This window comes from Acipenser ruthenus, chromosome 10, assembly GCF_902713425.1.
Source record: "Acipenser ruthenus chromosome 10, fAciRut3.2 maternal haplotype, whole genome shotgun sequence".
In the NCBI taxonomy this organism is placed as follows: Eukaryota; Metazoa; Chordata; class Actinopteri; order Acipenseriformes; family Acipenseridae; genus Acipenser; species Acipenser ruthenus.
The window spans coordinates 22,599,046-22,611,742 of record NC_081198.1 but is presented as its reverse complement, the minus strand read 5'-3'; the positions used below and the strand labels follow the sequence as shown (position 1 = coordinate 22,611,742).

The 12,697-nt window shown below is 47.9% G+C and overlaps 3 non-coding genes and 1 pseudogene across 3 annotated transcripts; all 4 read left to right on the top strand.

The window, feature by feature from the left end:
- The first annotated feature begins 2,644 nt into the window (after positions 1-2,644).
- On the top strand, positions 2,645-2,835 carry LOC131738487 (U2 spliceosomal RNA). Its single transcript, XR_009329993.1, has one exon. It is a non-coding gene; the product is annotated as a U2 spliceosomal RNA (small nuclear RNA).
- Positions 2,836-3,439: 604 nt separating this feature from the next.
- Positions 3,440-3,630, top strand: LOC131739098 (U2 spliceosomal RNA). The gene has a single exon (XR_009330265.1). It is a non-coding gene; the product is annotated as a U2 spliceosomal RNA (small nuclear RNA).
- A 1,914-nt stretch (positions 3,631-5,544) lies between these two features.
- Positions 5,545-5,751, top strand: LOC131738499 (U2 spliceosomal RNA; annotated as a pseudogene).
- Positions 5,752-6,339: 588 nt separating this feature from the next.
- Positions 6,340-6,530, top strand: LOC131739261 (U2 spliceosomal RNA). Its single transcript, XR_009330429.1, has one exon. It is a non-coding gene; the product is annotated as a U2 spliceosomal RNA (small nuclear RNA).
- Positions 6,531-12,697: the final 6,167 nt, after the last annotated feature.

The window sequence follows — 12,697 nt, the reverse complement described above, 5'->3', positions numbered from 1 at the left end:
TGGGGGTGTGGATGGCAAAAATGGAGAGAAAGAAGGTGAGCCGGTTGCAAAGGAAGTTGAATAGGATGTATGAATTGGGGAGTATGGGGTGTAATGTGGCGAGTGATGTGTGTGAGATTAAGAACAAATTAAAAGTGCTGCATGTAAAGAGAACCGAGAGTGTGATTGTGGAGAGTAAGGTGCGGCATTTGGAGGAGAACGAGAAGTGCTCTAGGTACTTCTTTAAGAAAGTGATGAGTGGCAGTAAGGTGTTGTATGGGTTGAGAGATGAGAGTGGGGTGGTGAGGAAGGAGACGGAGGGCATGATAGATGTGGCTGAGAGGTTTTACACCAAGTTGTATGAAAGGAAGGTGATTGATGAGAGCATGGTGAGTGATATGTTGGAGGGGTTGGAGAGGAGGGTGTGTCAGGGTGAGGTATTGAACGGGGTGATCTCCCTGGAGGAGGCTGCTGCTGCTATGGAGTCTTTCAGGGACGGGAAGACGCCGGGCGGGGATGGTCTGCCCAGAGAATTCTACAAGACCTGTTGGAACTTGGTTGGGCCGGACTTAACCAGGGTGTTCAATGAGACTTTGCTGAAGGAGGAGATGCCGGCATCCTTTAGACAGGGGATTATAGTGCTGGTCTTTAAGAAGAACTGTAAAGAGGAACTGGCAAACTGGAGACCTCTAACCCTTTTAAATGTGGATTACAAATGTTTTTCTAAGATTTTAACTTGCAGAATGAGGACGGTGATAGAAGAGGTGATCCATCCGGATCAGACCTGTGGCGTTCCAGGGCGGAAGATTACGGATAGCCTTATCTTACTGAGAGATGCTGTCTTTTTTGCACAGGACCGTAAGGTGCCGGTATGCCTTTTGAATTTGGACTTGGAAAAGGCATACGACAGGATCTCTCATGAGTTTATGCTCCAGGTTTTGAGAAAAATGGGGTTTACAGATCAAATTGTTAAGTGGGTAAGTCTCCTCTATAGTAATATAGGGAGTAGAGTGAGTATCAATGGGAAGCTATCCGGTCAAATTGATATCAAGAGTGGAGTAAGACAAGGCTGCCCGCTGTCCCCCCTGCTTTTTATCTGTTGTATGGAACCTTTGGCTCAGGCCCTCCGTAAAGACAAGGTGATCAGGGGGCTGGCTATCCCGGGGGGTGGAGGAGCTGAGGCAAAGTGCGTCTTGTATATGGATGATGTGAATGTGTTGTGTGTGAGTGAGAGAGCAATTAAACGAGTGTTGTGGCAGTGTGAGTGTTTTTGTGTGGCCTCCGGGTCCAAGTTGAATAAGGAGAAGTCGGAGTGCATGTTGTTTGGGGGATGGGAGGGGGTACCGGATGTTGGGGTATGCGTGAAAACTGATTTTATAAAAGTTTTAGGTATAAGGATGGACGCCACAGGATCTGGTCTGAGCAATTGGGTGGAGGTCTCAAAGAAAGTGGGCCAGAAAATGGGGCTGTGGACACAGAGGAGCCTGACACTGGAGGGGAAGGTGCTCATTGTCAAGGCGGTCATTCTCCCCTTGCTTCTGTATGTGGGAGTGGTCTTCCCACCCCCCAGGGCTGTTATCACAGTTTTAAAAAGGCAGATGTTTCGGTTTTTTTGGGGTGCCAAGTGGGAGCGTTTGAAGAGAGAGGTGGTGTGTAAAGGGGTATTAAAGGGTGGTAAAGGGCTTCCGGAATTGGAAACGTTTTTATATGTTCACGCAGTTTGCAGGCATGTTGAATTGGTGTTAAGAGGGGAGTGTCAAGGGGCTTTGTTTGTGAGGTTTTTTATGGGGGCGTTTTTAAGGTTTCTAGGAATTTTAAAGATCCCCCTTACTGTCCCGATTGTTTTTGATCCTCCCTTTGGGTATGCAGTGTTTAAAGAGTTCTTAAAGGGGAAACTGACGGGGAAGGTTGACAAAGACCTGCTTTTAAAACCAAGAAAACTGCTTTCTTTTGTGCAGGAGAGTGTGACCACATGTCCTATAAAGAGGGTTGCAGTAGGTGATCCAGAGAAGGTGTGGTGGAATGCTGCCCATCCTGCTTTGATGAACCAGCATAAAGACCTGGCCTGGCTTATCATGCATGAGGTGTTGCCGGTGAGAGCGGTGATGCATGGCAGAGGGATGTGCAAGACCCCTAGCTGTCCTTTTCAGGGCTGTGGGGCGGAGGAATCGGTGTGCCATCTGTTGTGGGAGTGCGAGTCTGCCAGGCGCTTGTGGAGAAAGGCGTCCCCCCTGTTGGCTGTGTGGATGGAAGGCAACCTGTTGGAGGAACAGCTGGTTTTGTATGGCCCAAAGAAGAAGGAGGAAGGCTCATGGCAGCTCTGGTGTGTGGTGAACTGTTTTAAGGAGGCCCTGTGGAAGGCAAGGAATATCCTGGTCTTGAAATCTGAGACCTTGAGCTGCCGTGTGACCTATGAGATCGGCCAAAGGGCCATACGGGACTATGTATTGCGTGATGTCAACAGGAGGGGGCGTGAAGAAGCAGAGAGGATCTGGCGGTGGGAGAAGTGGCCGGGCAGTGCTGGTGCTAGGTTGGAGTGTCTGGGCTTGTCAAGGCAGGATGAGGACTTTATTTAAGGACATGCACTCTTTTGTACAAACGTGTTTTAGAGGTGCCTGTTAACTATTGTTATTGTGAATTGTATGTGTTAGTTTTGTAATTGTGTATTGTGTTGATTGTAAAAATAAATAAAAAAAAAAAAAATCTGTTCTTATCAGTTTAATATCTGATACGTCCCCTATCAGGGGACCATATATTAAATTGATTTTTGGAATCGGGAGATGGAACAGGGGCTTGCTCCGTCCACTCCACGCATCGGCCCGGTATTGCAGTACCTCCGGGAACGGTGCACACCTTTCTCTAACGTTGGTCAAAGTCAGATCTGGATCTCTCCTGTGAGCATTTTGTCTACCCCTGCTGGAGGGAGAGTGCCAGTGTTGATGCAAGTTTTCCCGCCGTTTTACTTCTTTTTTTTTCTCTTTCTTTCTTTCTCTCTTTCTTTCTTTCTCTCTTTCTTTCTTTCTCTCTTTCTTTCTCTCTTTCTTTCTTGCTGTCTTTCTTTCTTTTATTCACATGTGGTGATGATGTAGACAGCAGCAGGTTGTTTCCTGGGAGCATGCAGCTAACCAGACAAGTGTGGTGGAACATGTCCCTATGCCAGGACCTTCTTAGCAAGCCAGCCAGCCAGCGAGGCACAGTTGTAGTTACCCAAGGCACCTTGCACAGCATAGCAGCTTGGCATGACTATTTGTAAGACGCACTCCGCCAGTTTATGTTTTGTTTTTGGTGTTATGTGTGTGTTTTTGCTTTGTTTTGTTTTCTCCTGCTTAAATTGCACATTTCCCCTCTGGAAGCAGCAGCCCGTTTTTTGGGGGTCTGCTTGTGCTTGGAATTTTGCACCCACCTTTGAATCCCCCTGTGCCGTCCGGGCTGGGGGGCCCCGGGCAAGGGCCAAGTCGCCATCGCTTCTCGGCCTTTTGGCTAAGATCAAGTGTAGTATCTGTTCTTATCAGTTTAATATCTGATACGTCCCCTATCAGGGGACCATATATTAAATTGATTTTTGGAATCGGGAGATGGAACAGGGGCTTGCTCCGTCCACTCCACGCATCGGCCCGGTATTGCAGTACCTCCGGGAACGGTGCACACCTTTCTCTAACGTTGGTCAAAGTCAGATCTGGATCTCTCCTGTGAGCATTTTAGTCTACCCCTGCTGGAGGGAGAGTGCCAGTGTTGATGCAAGTTTTCCCGCCGTTTTACTTCTTTTTTTTTCTTTCTTTCTCTCTTTCTTTCTTTCTCTCTTTCTTTCTCTTTCTTTCTTGCTTTCTTTCTTTCTTTTATTCACATGTGGTGATGATGTAGACAGCAGCAGTTTGTTTCCTGGGAGCATGCAGCTAACCAGACAAGTGTGGTGGAACATGTCCCTATGCCAGGACCTTCTTAGCAAGCCAGCCAGCCAGCGAGGCACAGTTGTAGTTACCCAAGGCACCTTGCACAGCATAGCAGCTTGGCATGACTGTTTGTAAGACGCACTCCGCCAGTTTATGTTTTGTTTTTGGTGTTATGTGTGTGTTTTGCTTTGTTTTGTTTTCTCCTGCTTAAATTGCACATTTCCCCTCTGGAAGCAGCAGCCCGTTTTTTGGGGGTCTGCTTGTGCTTGGAATTTTGCACCCACCTTTGAATCCCCCTGTGCCGTCCGGGCTGGGGGGCCCCGGGCAAGGGCCAAGTCGCCATCGCTTCTCGGCCTCTTGGCTCAGGTCAAGTGCATTGTGGGAAGGTGATTGCGGACATTGTTGCGACAATGCAAGGAGAGGATAATTTGAGGGGGAAGAATACCCTCCGATTCCAGCTGAAGAGTTTGGAGGAGAAATGGATGAGGAAGAGATTCGTCAGGGAGATCCTGTTCTCTGTCTTCAACTTGGAGGTGAAGGACATCTTCTGCCTGGTTGATTTTGAAGAACGAGGCATGTTTGATGTGGTGCTGGTTTCAGAGTCGTTGTGCTGGGAGAAGATGAAAGTTTTTAATGAGAAGAAGGAGCTGGAACCAGTTTGTAAGTTCAGGCTGGAGCCTCTTTTTTTTCTGCAGTGGAGAGTGGCCTATGTGAGGGTGTCTGCTCCCTTTATCCCGGAGGAAGACATCACAACCCGGATGAAAATGAGATTTGAGATGAGAGAGGGGAAACCTGAGAAGATGCTTGATGCTGATGGAATCTGGAGAGGAGTATGGAGATACTGGATTCGGCTTCATGCCTCACTGGCAGGAGTGGTGGAACACAGGGTGCCTGGTTTTAGGATTGGGCCTTACTCAGGTACAGTGACATACGAGGGACAGCCTAAGATGTGTTTTAGATGTTCAAGTCCAGAACATGTTGCAGCTGAGTGCATGGGGATGTCCTGTACTCTGTGCAAAATTAGAGGACATGTTGCTAAAGAGTGCAAAATGTGGACTGGAAGATGCAATTTGTGTAGGGGGAAAGGACACCAGTACAAGAATTGTCCAAAAGGAGCTAGGGCTAAAACCTATGCTCAGGCTGCTGGAGGAAGCAAGATCGGAGGGGAAGAAGGGAAGAAAGAACAGCAGAAAGAGCAAAAAGGACAAGAGAAAGACAAAGAGAAAGACAAAGGAGCAAATGTTGGGGGAGGTTCCAAAAAGAATGGAGGCGGAATGGCGGGAAATCCTGCTACTTCGCAGACAAAGGGAAGGGGTGGAGCTGCTACGCAAGATGTAAAGGAGAAACTTGCAGAGGGTGCTGGGAGTAAGAAGAAGAGCTGGGGAAGTGAGATCTCATCCTCTTCTGAGTCTGTTGATACAGATGAGGAGATGGAGCTTAATAGTGCAACAGGAGTGCGAGAGAAGAAGAGGAAAGCAGAGGATGGAAAGGAGAAATCAGATAGCGGCGAAAAAGTCGTTCTTGATTCCGAGACTTTGTCTTTTTTTGCTGCAGCAAGAGGGGGAGATCAGAAAGAAAAGAAAAAGAAGCCGGACTGAGTTTGTTTTCTTTTTTGTTTAAATAAGTATTTGACTAGAGATGAATATGATTTTGATGTATTATTTTTGAGAAGATGATGTATTTTTTTGAGTATTGGATTAAAATTTATAAAAAAAAAAAAAAAAAAAAATCTGTTCTTATCAGTTTAATATCTGATACATCCCCTATCAGGGGACCATATATTAAATTGATTTTTGGAATCGGGAGATGGAACAGGGGCTTGCTCCGTCCACTCCACGCATCGGCCCGGTATTGCAGTACCTCCGGGAACGGTGCACACCTTTCTCTAACGTTGGTCAAAGTCAGATCTGGATCTCTCCTGTGAGCATTTTGTCTACCCCTGCTGGAGGGAGAGTGCCAGTGTTGATGCAAGTTTTCCCGCCGTTTTACTTCTTTTTTTTTTCTTTCTTTCTTTCTTTCTCTCTTTCTTTCTTTCTCTCTTTCTTTCTCTTTCTTTCTTGCTTTCTTTCTTTCTTTTATTCATATGTGGTGATGATGTAGACAGCAGCAGTTTGTTTCCTGGGAGCATGCAGCTAACCAGACAAGTGTGGTGGAACATGTCCCTATGCCAGGACCTTCTTAGCAAGCCAGCCAGCCAGCGAGGCACAGTTTTAGTTACCAAGGCACCTTGCACAGCATAGCAGCTTGGCATGACTATTTGTAAGACGCACTCCGCCAGTTTATGTTTTGTTTTTGGTGTTATGTGTGTGTTTTTGCTTTGTTTTGTTTTCTCCTGCTTAAATTGCACATTTCCCCTCTGGAAGCAGCAGCCCGTTTTTTGGGGGTCTGCTTGTGCTTGGAATTTTGCACCCACCTTTGAATCCCCCTGTGCCGTCCGGGCTGGGGGGCCCCGGGCAAGGGCCAAGTCGCCATCGCTTCTCGGCCTTTTGGCTAAGATCAAGTGTAGTATCTGTTCTTATCAGTTTAATATCTGATACGTCCCCTATCAGGGGACCATATATTAAATTGATTTTTGGAATCGGGAGATGGAACAGGGGCTTGCTCCGTCCACTCCACGCATTGGCCCGGTATTGCAGTACCTCCGGGAACGGTGCACACCTTTCTCTAACGTTGGTCAAAGTCAGATCTGGATCTCTCCTGTGAGCATTTTGTCTACCCCTGCTGGAGGGAGAGTGCCAGTGTTGATGCAAGTTTTCCCGCCGTTTTACTTCTTTTTTTTTCTTTCTTTCTTTCTTTCTCTCTTTCTCTCTTTCTTTCTCTCTTTCTTTCTTGCTGTCTTTCTTTCTTTTATTCACATGTGGTGATGATGTAGACAGCAGCAGGTTGTTTCCTGGGAGCATGCAGCTAACCAGACAAGTGTGGTGGAACATGTCCCTATGCCAGGACCTTCTTAGCAAGCCAGCCAGCCAGCGAGGCACAGTTGTAGTTACCCAAGGCACCTTGCACAGCATAGCAGCTTGGCATGACTATTTGTAAGACGCACTCCGCCAGTTTATGTTTTGTTTTTGGTGTTATGTGTGTGTTTTTGCTTTGTTTTGTTTTCTCCTGCTTAAATTGCACATTTCCCCTCTGGAAGCAGCAGCCCGTTTTTTGGGGGTCTGCTTGTGCTTGGAATTTTGCACCCACCTTTGAATCCCCCTGTGCCGTCCAGGCTGGGGGGCCCTGGGCAAGGGCCTAGTTGCCATCGCTTCTCGGCCTCTTGGCTCAGATCTAAAGCAAGTGGCTTGACCGCAGCTCTGGATTGTTGAGAGTGCCGAGCTAGGGATAGAGGAGAGACAACATGGCTGGAGTGAAGAACACCGCAAGATTTGATTGTAGTGGAAAGGAAGATGAAGGAATGCCAGAAAGAGAAGAATTTATACGCACCATCATTATGGAGTTGCTAAGCATCAATTTGGAGGAGATTCTTGGCATCCAGAGGAATGGGAAGGAAGAATTCTTTGATGTCGCCATGATGGGTGAGCCGAGTTTTAAATCTCTATTAAAGGCCTGTAAGGAAAAAGAAAATGTGGAACCTTTGAAGCAATTTAAAGTTCAGTCTAGGGAAAGAAAAAAATTCAGAGTTTTAACAATTAACTTGTTTGACATGAATGTGTCTGATCAAAGTGTTAATTTGTTTCTGACGAAATATGTAGATATTCTTTCTGGGCCAAGATATAGGAGAGATGGTTTGGGTGTGTGGAATGGGCAGAGACAATATAGTGTGCTCCTGAGGGAAGATCCGAATGGACATCAGGGTTTTTTACATCCTCCTGCAAAGTGTAGGGTGGAGGGGGTTAATGGCTACATCCTATATTCAGGTCAACCCCAGTTTTGTAGGAAATGCCAAAAGTATGGTCACAGTGAGCAGAACTGTGAAGAGATGAGATGTTTTAATTGTGGAGAGAAAGGGCATTTTTCCTATGAATGCAAAAATTCAAAAAAATGTCACAATTGTGGAGATGCAAGCCATGTCAGGAGAGACTGCAGAGAAAGAAGATCCTATGCAGGGGTTTTTGAGAACCTACCTCCCGTTGAGGATGTTATGAGGGAGTGGAGGTATAAAAACAAGAAACAGCAAGAGGAGGGTCCGGCAGCCTCCTTAACTGATAAGGAGGTTGTGGCAGCAGCGGAGGAGGTGGCAGGTGTAGAAGCTGCAATGGAGGTCACAGCAATCGCGAGAACGGAGGTAGAGGAAATATCTAATACAAACAAAGAAATAAATCAGGTTTTACCTGTCAACTTACCTGACAACTTACCTGGGAAAGTGGCTAGATCTTCTGGTGCATCCTGGGGGGAAGAAATGGAGTCTCAGGCTAGGGAAGGTATTGCAGCAGAGGGAAGTCAGCTTCTGGGCCATTCCGTCCCTATAGAAGAAGGAAAGTGGAGTGTTGAAAAGAGAAGAACAAACAAAAGGAAGTGTAAGGAGCTAGCAGAAAGTGAAAACAAAATTTATTTGGTGGACACTTCTAATTCCTATGAAGTACTCGAAGAGGAAGAAACTTCTGTGGTTGAGCCTTCAGAAGCAGGAAGCTCTCCTTTGATACCTGAGCTGACACCATCAGAGGAGGAGGATGATGGCAGCAGTAATAATAGTGCAGATTCACAGACTATCCCTTGTGGTCAGGAGGTGGCAGTGTCAGATGTGGATTCTCAGAATTCAATGGATTTTTTGGAGCAGGATGATGTAGCTAAAGTTGCTGTAGTTATGGGAATGGAAGAGAAACCCTAATTCTTTTTGATGGACTTCAAGGTAGTAACTTTAAATGTAAGGGGTTTAAGGGACAGGGAGAAAAGAGCTGCAATATTTTTGTCTTTGGCATTGATGCCCTTTAACATTTGTTTTTTGCAAGAGTGTCACCTTCGGGATGAAATGGACTTCAAAAAGTTCTCAAGGGACTGGACTGGGGGGGTTTCATTTTGGAGTGTGGGTAATGTACACTCTGATGGATTGGGGGTACTGGTGAAGGGTAGTGAAATGATTATTGAAAATGTGTTAACAGTGGTACCAGGGAGATTAATGGTAGTAGATGGTATGATGGGGGGCAGAAATATAGGCTTATTAACATCTATGCACCATGCAATCCTACCAAAAGATTACAGTTTTTCAAGGATTTTGTGTTTTTGTTAGATACTAACAAAAAGGTCATATTGGGAGGTGATTTTAATACTTCGGTAGATAGTACAGAAAGGGGAGCTGAGCTGGATTTTACAGGGAAATATCTGTTAAAAGAAACTCAAAATTATAAATTAAAGGATGCATATAGAGGGTTGTATAAAGATGGAGTGGGGTACACATGGAGGAACACTAGAGGGCATCAAAGCAGGTTAGATTATTTTTTCACTTCACAAGAGATTAAGGTTAAAGAGTGTAAGATTTTACCATGTTGGGGGTCTGACCATGATATGGTAGTGATGTCAATAGAGGGGGGTACAGAAGGGAGGAAAATTACAGACGAAGATGGGGTTTGGACAGGAGCCAGAAAGTGGCTGGTACGCCTTAATGTTGATCCATCGGGCATTGGAGGCGTCCGCCACATTCCAAACTCCATAGTGTTAGGGCCCAACAGAGGGCTGGTATTCTATAATGGGATGCCAAAACTCTGCAGGAAATGTGGGGAATTAGGACACCTGGCGGCCGCGTGTACTGTAGTTAAGTGCAGGAACTGCGGCGCCCCCCACGAGACCAGCCACTGCAGAGAAGAGAGGCAGTGCAATTTGTGTGGAAAGAAGGGGCACCTGTTTAAGGACTGCCCCTCTTCCTATGCCAACATGGCCAGAGCCAGCAAGGCAAACATGAACAAGCCTAGGCCTGAGCAGGAAGAGGGAGCAAGTAACAAAGATCAGTCCACATCACCACCAACAGTATCCAAGACCCAGACTCCAGCACCACCATCATCACCAGCACCCCCATCACCCCCCCGCCCCCGAGACATGTCCCGTTTTACGAGGACCCCTTCCCCCAGCCCAGAGAGAGAGTACAACAGCTACTCCACTAGCTCCTCCAGTAGCTCCTCTGATGCAGAACACGAGGCAGGGAGGGAGCCCGGACCCAGCAGCGGCCCCCCCCTGAGTAGGGCCCTCTCAGCGCCAGCACTCCCCCTCGGCTCTCGTTATGACGCCATAAGGATTGAGTCCGTGGGGGAGGAAAGCGAAAGCGACAGTGAAAGTGAGAGTGAGAAGGAGGGGAAGGGAGTGAAGAACCAGCAGAGGGTGGGGAAAAGAAAGGGTAGAGACGAGGGGGGGAAAAGAAAGAAGATCAGGATCAAAGACAGCAAGTTGCAGGTGGCCCCCATAGATCCAAAACCAGCTAATGTCCACACAAAGTCCCCAGTCTTGCCCTCGCAGGCAGAGACGGAGGCGAGTGGGACGGCTACACTGCCGCCTAGTGGGCAGGTAGCAGCCAGCCAGGGCATCCCCAGCCAGCCTTCCCAGTCGTTGGCACAAACCCTAGCACACCTCGCAGAAGAGGTGTTCACTAATGCACCGAGGGAGAGGTCGGGGTCAACACCTTCCCTGACCAGCAGTACCTCGGTAGCAATGACCCTCTTCAAGCGAAGGGCCTCCCTTCAAAGCATCCTTGACCCACTCCCTTGTATGGGCAAAACCAGGGGCCCCCTAGAGGTCCTCCTAGATACAGCACTGGAGGACATGGGAATACCCCTGGACGCGGTAAGCCAGAAGTCTGCTAACAGCTCCAACTCAACAGACGGTAACAGCCAAAGAATGCTGTCTGTCATAACCCCCCCCCAGGACAAAGCTGACCCACACGTTCCGAGGGGCCCTGAGCAAGTTCCACCAGACTTACCTTGTGGGGAGTTGAATAGCCCCAACAACTCCACGTACTGTGCATATAAAGACGGTGCCTTCTTGGACGAGGCAGCAGTGAGTACCTTCTCAGGGGTGATGGGAGTTGCAAATAAGCCCAAGCCCCCTCGAAGCAAGCGTAGAGCTAAGAGTAGGAAGAGTGTCCCGACCTCCCAATCATAGTCGCTATGGGGTGGACGCAGCGACTCCTTTTCTTGTTAGCTACCCTGATGGCCCTGATATGTGTGTCTGTTAATGTCAGGAGCATCAGGGAGACACAAAAAAGATTTGATGTACTAAACTATCTAGCTAACTTGAAAGCAGATCTCATCTTTCTGCAGGAGTGTGGTATTTCGTCGAGCCCTGATTATAGGGACCTGAAGGAGAGTTGGACCCTGGGGGACTCCTTCTGGTCGGGCTCCAACATAGCCAGAGCCGACGGAGTAGGTATCCTGTTTAAAAACCCATTTATTACCTCCCGCAGCAGCAGGGAGGTAGAACCTGGTAGAATTCTGAGCGTGGATGTGACATACAACAACACTCCCCTCAGACTGGTCAATGTCTACGCACCCACTAACCAAAACGAAAGAGTTCAATTTTTTCCACAGCTGCGTCCACTCCTGCTGGGGAACGTACCCGTCATCGTGTCAGGTGACTTCAATTGTGCTCTGAGGGACGTAGACCGGAGCAGGCCACGCAACGACCGCTCTAGTAGAGTTTTGTCCTCCGTAATATCTGATTTCTCCCTGTGTGATGCAGGTAAGGACCTGGTGCCTCCCTTTACCTGGGTGAGCTCATCTGGGACCTCCTTCTCCCGTATAGATCTCGTCCTGCATACCAGCTCCCTTACGAAGACGGCAGTAGACACCCAGGCCGTCTTCTTCTCTGACCATAGGCTCCTGCAGGTAACATTGCAGGTCCCTCAGACCTCCCAGATGGGGTCAGGGGTCTGGAAATTAAACACCTCCTTACTCGATGACCCCTCCATAGCTGCAGCCTATAAGAGCAGGCTTGTTGAGTGGACCACTTTGCGTGACCTATTTAACTCCCCTATAGAGTGGTGGGAGATGGTCAAAATGAGAACTAAGGGTTATTTCATAGCAGCAGGCAAGAGGAAAGCAAAAGAAAGGAGGGCCAAATATAAATACCTGAATGCTGCCCTCCAGCGTCTGAGCCTGCTTCAGCTTCGGGGGTTCCCTGTAAGCGACGAGATAGCCCAGACCAAGCTAGATCTTTCAGTGCTTTGTAGGGAGGAACAACGAAAGGTCATGCACAATGCAAAAGTGCAAAAAATGGAGGAAGACGAAAAGTGTACTCGCTTCTTCTTCCAGAAAACGAGGGAGAAGCGGCACTTGATGTCCTCCATGCTCGACAGCAGGGGGAGGATAGTAGAGGATAGTGAGGGAGTGAAAAAAGTGGTAGAGAACTTCTATAGGGACCTGTATAACATCAAAGCTACAGATGACACCCTGATAGAGTGGTTCCTGAGCCAGTTGGAGCCTGACTCAGTGCGGGACGACGAGGAGGAGGAGAAGGACCCAGAACTCACGCTGGAGGAGCTCACCCAGGCGGTTAAGACCATGAACACCGGTAAGACGCCAGGTCCAGATGGCATCCCGGGTGAGTATTACCATCTTTTTTGGGACACGCTAAAAGTCCATTTAGCGGAGGTCTACAGAGCGGTCTACAGGGAGAAGCGGTTGGGCCCTTCTATGCGGGAGAGTGTAATTACTCTCCTTCATAAGAAAGGGGAAGTTAAAGATCTACGGAATTGGCGCCCAATCAGCCTCCTTTGCGTGGATTACAAGATACTAGCCAAAGCTCTGATGCTCCGGCTACAAGTACACCTCCCTTTGGTCATTGGCCCTGACCAGGCTTGTGGCGTCCCAGGGAGGTCCATCACGGATATTTTAATGTTAACAAGGGACATTCTGGCTTATTCTAGAGAACGGAACCATCCCCTCTGCCTGTTCAACCTTGAC